This window comes from Scyliorhinus canicula, chromosome 7 (genome assembly GCF_902713615.1).
Source record: "Scyliorhinus canicula chromosome 7, sScyCan1.1, whole genome shotgun sequence".
NCBI classification, from domain to species: Eukaryota; Metazoa; Chordata; class Chondrichthyes; order Carcharhiniformes; family Scyliorhinidae; genus Scyliorhinus; species Scyliorhinus canicula.
Genome location: NC_052152.1, coordinates 84,965,402 through 84,977,428, shown reverse-complemented (window position 1 = coordinate 84,977,428; position 12,027 = coordinate 84,965,402). Strand labels below are relative to the sequence as shown.

Sequence of the window (12,027 nt, the reverse complement as noted above, 5' to 3'; positions counted from 1 at the left end):
GTCCACAATCAATCTTCCGACTGTTGTACCAGTAAATGTGACCCCAGTTCCTCATTCAACAACAGTCCCACAACTTATCTTCCCTATTAGGGATCATTACACTGTCCTCTTGGCCACAATGATGAAACAAAAAACACTATAAAATAGAGAACCCAAATTAACTTCATAAATTAAACCATCCAATATTCAAACAAAAAGTTAATTAATAACCTTACGCCTTCCCTTAGTGAACATCCTCTTTATGCCTTTGCCTATCCTAATGTTCCTATGGAGTTCTACCCCAGTGGCTGTGGGTAGGCTGCTGACCTCTGTAGCAAGACTGCAGATGGCCTTGTGGAATGATGTCAATCAACTCTAGCCTAAACCCCTGGCTTTAGACAACACCACTGTGACATAGGCAACAGCAGTCTCAGCTGGCTGGCAACAAGAAGGGCACTGGTGGAATGGTAGTAGTAGGAGCATGAATGTTATCATGGTGAAAGTTCCAGGGAACATCTGTCCCTCCCTCAGGGCAGTGCTTCAGCAATGTTTTGAAGGACAGATTTCCTGAGTGCCGCGATATTCTGCAAGCACCTTTAAAGACTGGTATTTCTTGCCATTAAGGCAGCAGTTTGAACGTGCATGGCATCAAGCTGCCTTCTCAGCTAATCTAGTCTAAGAGACACATGCTCTTGCTCCTTTAAACCTATTCGCTGCCTCCCGGAGCCCCATGTCAGCCAATATTGTGAATTGTTCTCTTTCTTCAAAGGTTTGTCCTTCTTTCATTTAACTCTGTCTTCATCATCCCTCTGATCAACAAAACCAATTACCATTGTAAAAGCATCCCATCTCTAATCTCCTTTTCATCATCAAAGTCCTTCAATGTGTTGTGGCCTCCCAAATCCATGCCCATCTTTTCCAGAAATCCATGTTTAAATCACTACAACCATAATAATAATAATAATCTTTATTAGTGACATAAGTAGGCTTACATTAACACTGCAATGAAGTTACTGTGAAAAGCCCCTAGTCGCTATATTCCGGTGCCTGTTCGGGTACAAGGAGGGAGAATTCAGAATGCCCAAATTATCTAACAACGCGTCTTTCAGGGCTTGTGGGAGGAAACCAGAACACCCGGAGGAAACCCAATCGGACACAGGGAGAACGTGCAGACTCCACACAGACAGTGACCCAAGCTGGGAATCGACCCTGGGAGCCTGGCACTGTGAAGCAATAGTGCTAACCAATCAGATTTCACACAGTATGAAAGCTGTGCTTATTTCAAGTGACTGTGACAAAAGAAATAATCCCTCCTCATCTTTTTTGGCCTGTCTACAACCTTTGACATGGCTGACCGCACCATCTTCCTCTTTACTGTAGTCCAGCTGGGTGGACTACTCCTACCCAGTTCTATACTTATCTATTTAATTGTTGATTATCTATCAATTGCAATGGTTTCTCGTCATGCTCTCGCACCGTTACTTCTGGTATCCCCAAGAATCTAGCCACAGCCCCATCCCATTTCTCATCTACATACTGTCCTTGGCACATCATCCAAAAGAACAGAATACATTCCACATTTATCCTGAACAACACCCATCTCTACCTCATGAGCACCTCTCTGGATTCCTCCATTGTCATTAAATTATAGAACATAGAACATAGAACAGTACAGCACAGAACAGGCCCTTCGGCCCTCAATGTTGTGCCGAGCAATGATCACCCTACTTAAACCCACGTAACCCGTATACCCGTAACCCAACAATCCCCCCATTAACCTTACACTACGGGCAATTTAGCATGGCCAATCCACCTAACCCGCATATCTTTGGATTGTGGGAGGAAACCGGAGCACCCGGAGGAAACCCACGCACACACGGGGAGGACGTGCAGACTCCACACAGACAGTGACCCAGCCGGGAATCGAACCTGGGACCCTGGAGCTGTGAAGCATTGATGCTAACCACCATGCTACCGTGAGGCCCCTCGTGTTTATAAGCGTGTTTATCTACATCCAGTGCTGGGGGAGTATTGCTTTTGTCTATTATCGCAGTTTACTAAAGATAAAGAGTGGTGCAGTGGCTAGCACAGCTGTCTCAGTGTCAGGGACCCCAGTTCAATTCCAGCCTTGGGTGACTGTGTGAAGTTTGTATGTTCTCCCAGTGTCTGCGTGGGTTTTCTCTGGCTGCTACAGTTTCTACCCACAGTCCAAAGATGTACAGATCAGGTGGATTGGCCATTCTAAATTGTCACTTGGTGTCCAAAATGTTAAGTGGGGTAACTGGGATGGAGTGTGGGTATGGGCCAAGTTAGGATGCTCTTTCGGAGGGTCAGTGCAGACTCGATGGGCTGAATGGCCTCCTTCTGCACTATAGGGATTCTATGATATGAAACATGATATCCTCCATCAGAAACGTTTCTCCGACCAAAGGAGGAACAATGTAGACCCTGCATAATCCACATCTATGCATGTTTGTATGAACAATACATGAAAAAGACTCACTTTAATACATACTACAGCTGCAAGAATTACCAAGGTAAAGGATACATAGATGCGAAAAGGTTAGATTGTACAGTCTGCAAAAAACAGGTGAATTTATGTTCTTATTCTGTGAGGTACATTTAACGTGTTCTGCAGTCCACCCTGCACCCATTTCCAAACGACCAACCCTGATCATTATTACAAAGCCTTAAGGCCTTCCTCAAGACCTCCAAGTTTGAAACATCAGTTCTCTCTTACTTATTTTGAAGTACCTTACATTTTTACAAAAATCCCTGTAACCCCTACTATTGCGTGTGCTCAAATTTTAACCTTTGCTCCATTCGCATAACGTCTTACACTATTCTGCCATCTTTCAAGGAAATGCATTTATAGCAGAAGATCTATCATAAGAGTTTCTTCTTGGCCACCAGAGTTGGAGAATACCACATGATGAGATAGCATCAAATGGATAACTGTGCACTTCATGGATCTCTCATTTGTGATAATGGTGAATCTAAGTTGTACACCCAAGTACATTGTCATGACCTTGGAGTAGCACTCTGTCGTGTTTGCTATTTAATTGGAAGCATCTGTAACCACTTCAGAACCATAGTCTGTTCACTTCATGACTGTACCTAATCTTGAAACAATTCAAACTATAATTAACCTATTTGAATGAATCAACCCTCCCTAAAATGATTGTGGTATCCAAAAGGAAGATGCTACTTGTATTAAATATTTGTGGCAGCTCTATCATGGAAAGTAATTATAAGTAACTGAAGTGATTTCATTGAATATTGGTCTATGCAAGATTGTACATTTATTGACGTTAAATGCCAAAACAAAAATCAAAAAGTAACGTATCATTATCACAGATAACAATACATTTTTCCCTGAACAAAAAAAATTACCTTAATTGCTTACTTCAGCATCACTAAATAAAAAGGCAAAGTAGATTTACAATGGCATGATAAACAACATACTGGAATCCCAATAACGAATCGGTGATTCCCCACAGAGTGAATCCCAATGCTTATTCGGATGCTCAGCTTTGAGTTGCACTTTCCTCCAGACATTTACCCAGAGGAAGGAGAGGTTAAAAATAAATTATGTAAAAGAACTCACAGCATGAAGCCAATTTTGCATACCTCCTCTTTGGCTGATTAGCTTTGCAGCAACTGGGACTTGTAAATTGTTTACCAACAGCCCAATCGAGTAGGGAAGAAATATAGACACAAGTTCAAAAAAGGTAGTAAAAGACCAAACATCTCACCATCCCTTCACCTTCGGGGCCAATGTTCGACTCTAACCCAGATGGTTATCTGGGAAGTAAAGCTCCTGAATACTTTAGGCTGTCACAATTCAGCTTACAATAAGTGTAATTCATCATTAAATTATCACTCTCACTTTTAAAGTTGGCTGATGGAGGAATTGGAAAATAATGGGTGTTGCATCTGTTAAGGTTGAGAAATATTGTTAAGACATGGTAATTTTTCCCCTCATGGCGCTATTCATGCATTATCTAAGAGCGTTTCATGCATAATGGGAAAATACCCCAATGAACACATCACCCAGTGTAAAGGAAAATAGTTCTTAATGTTTCAGGTCAATAACTTTATCAAGTTGTGACCAAAAGTTCAAACATGGAACAGGTTTTAAACAAGGACAGAGGCAGGAAAAGGGAGGGAAAAAAGGAAACAACAAAAGGAGAGATTAAATGACAAAGGGACAAGTAAACAAACAAAAGATTTATCTGGAGGATATGTAAATGGTAAACAGAGGTCACCAACAACCGCCATTCGAAAAGATTGGGGTAGTAGTTGTGATCTGAAATCATTGAACTCACTGTTGAGTCTGGAATGCTGTAAAGTGCCTCATCGAAAAATGAGATGAGGAGGCGGATCTGAAATGTTAAGTGTTACAGTCGCCACAGTTGCTGCCTGAAATACAGAGTACTTACTGCATTTTCGGTTTATATTTCCAATTTCCAGCATCTGCAATATTTTGCTTTTCTACTGACACTTCTCATCTTGATGGAAACAGATATTAACACTTCATCCTGGGACCAATCCAAACTCAAAAACTAGAGATGGAAAAACTAATTATTGGGTTCCTAACTCTGAATGGGTGAAGCATGCATCCTATTTTTGTCAGATATGCAGAGCTCCTAGTTGCCATTTCAAAGATAGTATCTAAAATCATAAGATATTCAACAACACTTCGACTATTTAAAATGGACAGAAGTTCTCACCAGCCACACCACGCAACTCGTACATATTAACCTTAATTATTTCCAAAATTAATATTAAGATTTTTTTATTTTAAATAATCTAAGAGTCTCATTTCTCCCCATTTAGCTAACTAAACGAGTTCTCAACTGGAGTACATAACTGTAGGCTATGCCAAAAACCCACAGCACCGATTCTCCAGATCAATACTGCCCAAATAATGATGTCAATGTTGACTAGCTGCAGTCCTACATGCTGAGTTATCAACAATTTGAAAAGGTACAATCCAATGAAAAAACGATGCTTCTTAAAAAATAAAAATCTATTATTAATCTCACCATTTCCTGAAGCAAAAAAAACCCCCAGAAAATGCTGGAAAGCCTCAGCAGGTCTGACAGCTTCGATTGAGAGAGAAACAGAGTGAACGTAGACGACTCGGAACGTTAATTCTGCTTCTCGCTTCATTGATGCTGCCAGACCTGCTGAGTTTTTCCAGCATTTTCTGTTTTCATTTCAGATTTCCAGCATCCGCTAAATTTTGCTTTGATTTCCCCATTTCCTGAGTTGGGCACTCCTTGCAAAATGCTGAAAGTATTTGAAGAATATCAAACCAAATCCATTTTCTGTTCCATTTTAGATTTAATGCCGACCGTAGATCGCATCTGCACTTAGGTAAAAAGTCAGATTTGTCAATCTGATATTTCGCAACATGTCTAATATTTAAAACCCGCGGAAAGATCTTCAAAATGTAAAGTGATTATCATGAAATCTTATCAGGTGCACCCAAGCGCTATTTCAGAAGCAAAACTGATTTTAAGCCAGATACCAGACGATGAATTTCATAATCGATAAACAGTCGGCCCAACCATTTCAATGATACGAAACTTTAACAAAAAGTCAAACCAATTGAAAATCTGAAGTACTCAGGAAATTCATAAAAGCCTACTGTTTTTAAGCATTAACGCAGAATTTGGACGCGAAATCAATGGATTAAGCTGATAACCGCCATACAGTAAATGCAGCGAAATGGGTCAATTTGCCCTACAAAGCCTCGGCGTAAAAATCCAAAACCTTGAAAGTTGAATGTGACACAATTCGAAACAAAATCAATCAAAATCATTATTATTATTAAGAAATCAGCTGTAACCAAGACCAATATTGTTTGGAAATCAGTCGCTTTTGAATGTACTCATCAAGGGAAACAGAACATCGCCATTGTCCCCCTCCCCAAAATTGTTAACGAAAATCCATAATTTTTTCCCCACTGGCGCACACTTTTCAGAAAATGCGTGGTTTATGGAACAGACTAAATCTCGAGCCGCGACCTTACGATCATGTGGAACAAAACACGAGCTGCGAAAAAAGGAATGGAGGCTGTAGTAGTGGATAGTCAATAACCCCAATAGTAACAGTAATAAGAAATACTCCTGGATTGACTTCCGAAGCCCAAGAGCCCCAGTCAGACAACCGCTGTTCGTTCAAAGAGACAGAGAAAGAAATCTGACCACAAAGAATCAGACCTGTGATAAACCCATTGACTCAATACACAGAAGCGCAGCTTGATTGCCTTAAGAATCTGCAAGAACACAAAGAAACGCTCGTTTCTGAATTAAACAAAATGAGCAAAGGCAAACAACCGAGCCTTGACATATCCGAGAAAAATCGTTCTCAGGATCTCCAAGCCAAGGAGAAGAGTGGATTTCCAGATTCCTCAATTCGTAGACATTCCTAAATTTCGATTTCCCAAAAGAATTTAAACGACACAAGCTCGTTTTTTCCGAATTAAAATGCTGTAATAATGCAATTAAATAGATAACAAAATGTTTCAGGTACTTTGAGGGGTGGGGGTTAAAATAAACAGACCTCCCAGACGTACGGACCAGCCCCAGGTGTCTGCGGATGCAGAGTGGATGAGTGGAAGCAGTTCGAGTGAAATGTACCTAAATCTGTTCAGGCTGAGGGAGGGAGAGCGGCGGGCGTTAGAGCCTGGAGGAATCCCCTGGGTCTGATTCAGGACACAACACAGGAGTGAATGGGGAGGCGGGGAATTCATCCTCAACTGTGGCTGTTCATCACTTACCGGAGAAGTCGCTACTGGAGGGCTTTCAAATAATGCATTTTGGCAGAATTAAAATTGAATGCTTGCGAAGGGGTGCGAGCGAGTCACTTCACAACAGGGGAGTCTTTGGGAACCCACCGCCGCCGCCGCCATGTTGTTTCCGAGAGCGCTGCGAGGGGGCGGTGCCGGTCGGGGAGGGAGGGGACGGGCCCCGAAAGCGATTGGCGGCGCGATCCGTCAATCAGAGCGGCTTGCAGCCAATGGCCGATCGCTGCTGCAGGAGGCGCCAGGCTCCCCATTCACTGGCCATTGATGCCAGCCTCACTCCACCAGCAGCCCAGTGGGAAGAGTGAGCACGGCTCCTGGTGGGAGCACGTTGAATTTGAAGTCGAGAGAATTAGCTGACTATTGTGTCTGCAAAAGGGTTAACGAGTGAGTCGTTTGCTCTGTTGCGGAAACCCTTTGGACAAAGGTGCTCAGTTTCTTTCCACAGAATCCCGACATTGCAGAGGGAGGCCATTCGGCACATCGAGTCTGCACCTACCCTCCGAAAAGAGAACTCTCCCTGGGCCCACACCCCACCCAGTACCCCAGTGCACATTGATTATGGCCAGTCCGCCTAACCCACACATCTCTGGACAGTTGGAGCAAACTCCGGAGCACTCGGAGGAAACCCACGCAGACACAGGGAGAATGTGGAAACTCCACGCAGTCACCAGGCCAGAATCTAATCCGGGTCCCTGATGCTGTCAGGCAGTAGTGCTAACTGTGTCATTTTTAAAATTAACTTTTACAGGATGTGGGCATCACTGGCTCGGCCATCATTTGATGCCCACCCCGAATTATCCTGGAGAAGGTGGTGGTGAACTGCCTTCTTGAACCACTCCAGGCCACGTGGTGTCAGTACACCCACTGTGCTTTTGGGAGGTGGATTCCACAATTTTTACCCAGCAATAGTCAAGGAATGAGAGTATATTTCCAAGTCAGGATGATCAGTGAATTGGAGGGGAATTACCAGGTAGTGGTGTTCCCAGGTATCTGCTGCCCTTGTCCTTCCAGATGGTAGTAGTCATGGGTTTGGAAGGTACTGTCGAAAGAGCCTTGGTGAGTTCCTGCAGTGCATCTTGTAGCTGGTACACACTGCTGCTACTGTGCATGGGTGGTGGAGGGAGCAAAGGTGTGCTTTGTCCTGGATAGTGTCGAGCTTCTTGAGGGTTGTTGGAATTGCATTCATCCAAGCAAGTGGGGAGCATTCCATCACACTCCTGACTTGTGCCTTGCAGGTGGTGGACAGGCTTTGGGGAGTCAGAAGGTGAGTTACTTGCCGCATGATTCTTAGCATCTGACCTACTCTTGTAGCCACAGTATTTATATGGCTAGTCAGTTTTTGGTCAATGGTAACCCCTGGATGTTGATAGTGCGAGATTCAGTGGTGGTAATGTCAGGTCTTGCAGCATTTGCACGTTGACTGCTTAATTCTCGGAGAAGTAACAAATCATCCCCACATCTGACCTTATGTCAGAAGGAAGGTCATTTGTGCGGCACGGTGGTGCAGTGGTTAGCACTGCTGCCTCACGGCGCCGAGGACCCAGGTCCCAGATCCTGGCCCCAGTCACTGTCCATGTGGAGTTTGCACATTCTCCCCGTTTCTGCGTGGGTATCACCCCCATAATCCAAAGATGTGCAGGGTAAGTGGATGGGGCACTCGAAATTGCCCATTAATTGGAAAAAAATAATTGGGTAATCTAAATTTATAAAAATAAAAAAAAGAAGGAAGGTCATTGATGAAGCAGCTGAAGATGGTTGGGCCTAGGTAGGACACTGCCCTGAGGAACTCCTGCAGTGATGTATCGTGACAGATGACTGACCTCCAACAACCACAACTATCTTTCTTTGTGCTAAGTATGACTCCAGCCAGTGGAGAGCTTTCCCACTGATTCTAATTGCATCCAGTTTTGCGAGGGCTCCTTGATGCCATACGCGATAAAATGCTGCCCTGAAGTCCAGGGCAGTCACACCTCTGGAGTTCAGCTCTTTTTCCCATGTTTGAACCAAGGTTGTAATGAAGTCAGGAGCTGAGTGACCCTTGTGGATCCCAAACTGAGCATCAGCAAGCAGGTTATTGCTAAGTAAGTGCCATTTGATAGCACTGTTGATGACCCCTTCCATCACTTTACTGATGATTGAGAATAGACTGACGGGGCGATTAGTGGCTGGGTTTGATTTGTCCTGCTTTTGTGTACAGGACACACCGTGGCAATTTTCCACATTGCTGGATAGATGCCAGTTTTGTAGCTGGACTTGAACAGCCTGGCTAGGGAAGCAGCAAGTTCAAGAGCACCAGTCTTCAGTACTATTGTCGGGGCCCATAACCTTTGCCCTATCCAGTGCCTTCAGCCATTTCTTGATATCACATTGAGTGAATCGAATTCGCTGAAGACTGACATCTGTGATGCTGGGGACTTCTGCAGGAGACTGAGATGGATCATCTACTCGGCACTTCTGGCTGAAGATTATTGCAAATGTTTTAGCCTTGCTTTTGCACTGATGTGCTGGCCATCCATCATAAAGGATGGGGATATTTGTGGAGCCTCCTCCTCCAGTGAGTTGTTTAATTATCCATCACCATTCATGCAGATCTTAGATCTGATCTGTTGGTTATGCGACCGCTTAGCTCTGTCTATCACTGCTTATGTTGTTTGGCATGCAAATGGCCCTATGTTGTAGTTTCACCAGGTTGATAGCTCATTTTTTTTGCAATGCCAGGTGTTGCTTCAGGCATACCCTCTTGCACTCTTCACTGAGCCAGTGTAGATCCCCTAGCTTGGTGGTAATGATAGATTCTTGATGGTAAGAGTAGAGTCACATTTGCCGGACCATGAGATTATAGATTGTGGCTGGTACAATTCTGTGGCAGGCCCACAGTGCCTCACGGGTGCCCAATCTTGATTTGCTAGATCTGTTCTGTATATCCTATTTAGCTCGATGGTAGTGCCATACAGCACAATGGAGGGTATGTGAATATAGGACTTCATCTTCACAAGGACTGTGCGGTGGTCACTTCTACTGGTACTGTCATGGACATCACACTCAATGATTCCTCCAAGTAGTGTGCAACATTGAAGAGTACTGATTCATCAGCTGATGGTGGACAGTCATGGTAATCGGCAAAAGGTTGGTTTCCTTTACATGTTTAGTCTGAAGCCCTGAGACTTCATGGAGTCTGGAGTCGATGTTGAGGATATCCAGGGCAACTCCCTCCTGGGTCCCCAGTGATGGTGGTGTCTGGGATGTTATCTATAAGGTAAGGAGTATGTGATACAGGACTAGTCTATGAGACAGTTCTCCCACAAGGGCTTTGTAGATTGGCTGTTTTCTTCAGTCCTGTTAGAGTCAACTGGAGTCACGTGTAGGCGAGACCAGATTTCCTTCATTAGAATGTTATTTATTGGTTTAGCTCACTCAGCTAAATCACTGGCTTTTAAAGCAGGCCAGCAGCACGGTTCGATTCCCGTACCAGCCTCCCCGGACAGGCGCCGGAATGTGGCAACTAGGGGCTTTTCACAGTAACTTAATTGAAGCCTACTCGTGACAATAAGCGATTTTCATTTAATTTTCATTTCATTTCCACCATCTGCCATTGTGGGATTCTAATCCAGGTCCCCCGTGTATTGCCCTGAGTCTGCCCCTAGCCACCACCTCCCCTTAATTTGAGCCCGTATTTCCAAAGCCATTTGAACCAGTACTGCCAGTGCTAGAAATCCGAAATCAAATCAGAAAATACTGGAAATATTAATCAGGTCCGAGCAGCATCCATGATGAGAGAGAGAGACAGAGTTAAGGTTGCAAGTCGGTGACCTTTCACCGGAACTGGCACTTCTGATGCAAGAGACATTGTGACATCTGTTGCTAACTCTTATAGCCAATGAATAAAGGAAATGAAATGAAAATCGCTTATTGTCAGGCCTCAAATGAAGTTACTGTGAATAGCCACATTCCGGCGCCTTTTCGGGGAGGCTGTTACGGGAATCGAACCGTGCTGCTGTCCTGCGTGCAAAGCTAGTGATTTAGCCCTGTGCTAAACAGCCCCGATAGGGTATATCGCATTTCATGGACGTGTGAAGCTCGCATTTAAACTCAATGATGACTTCAAAACAATTATAATTTAATTACTTTATTAAAGTACATTTTTTTACCATTTTCAAAATTGCCACAAATTCTTCTTGCAGCGTGAAGAAATAATATGGACAGTCATCGTGTTCAGTTGTGTGTAGCGTGAGACCATTGTTTGAGACAATAAAGTGTACACAGTCGTGGTGGGTAGTGAAGACATTCCTCTATTTCCCCTGGGTACAGGGTTAACACAAACTTGATCATTTTCTGACTGGAGTGGCTTCATCATGGCAGTTCTGGATTATAAATATTTTCACATCTTTGTTAAATAACAAAAGGCAAATAAACTGAATAGATCACATGTGGAATTGTGACAACCCTTACTAATCAAGAGCTGCATCATATCCCAGTAATGCCCTTTTGATAAAATGCACAATGTTCCTTGGACTGAATATATTGAGATTATTATAGTTAATCATGCATTGTGAACTGATTTGGAGGTCATGACTTAGTGTACTCGCGGATTCAGCTAAATTGTAGGAGATTGCAATGGTTTGATTGCTACCAGGTTGAGTGGAGTATCCAATGTAGAGGCTTTGTCATCCAGTTAAACGGAGTTCTCAGGAGCTTGTTCCAGGTTGAGCATTTCCTTCCCTGACTCTGAGCATTTCCTTCCTTCCGACTCGATCTAAATGAGAGGGGGTAGAATCGTTTCTAGGCAGTAGGTTACCTGATTTTCGACAGCTCTAGATTGAGCTTGTACATTAACTGTTCACGCAAATATCCCACAAATGTTTTGTGGAGAGGATTTTACTTTTACGGGGGCAGGGAGGGCGACCTCGCGGAATTGGCAATGACATCTGCATTAGTTTGTCCATTGTAGAGGGGTTGTTCTCCACTGAATAGCTCCAACAGACAGTATCATATGTTTACAGGAGCATAGGTCTGTCCATCACATTGTTCATGGCATCCGAGACAGTTGCCCGGAACGGCCGAATAAGGGCACATGGTCACAACACATGTAACAGACTGCCTTGCTCCAGCAGTTGTCCTTAGGGTGGAACTTGTGAAGCATCTGTAGTGTGGTACATCCAATTGATTGTCTTAAGCTGCAATTCTTGCATTCTGCTGCATATAGGTTTGTTCCTATAGCTCTCTCCATCCCT

The 12,027-nt window shown here is 43.7% G+C and overlaps 1 protein-coding gene across 4 annotated transcripts in view; it reads right to left on the bottom strand.

The window, feature by feature from the left end:
* Positions 1 to 6,914, bottom strand: part of LOC119969104 (T-lymphoma invasion and metastasis-inducing protein 1-like) — a 420,850-nt gene extending 413,936 nt beyond the window's left edge. For 3 of the 4 annotated variants that reach the window (XM_038802310.1, XM_038802316.1, XM_038802313.1), the window contains exon 1: positions 6,770 to 6,914. The gene's annotated coding sequence lies outside the window, so the exon portion shown is untranslated. Of the gene's footprint in view, positions 1 to 6,552; positions 6,635 to 6,769 lie in introns of those variants that run through there. The other variant, XM_038802311.1, reaches the window with a different exon arrangement.
* Between the last annotated feature and the right edge of the window lie 5,113 nt (positions 6,915 to 12,027).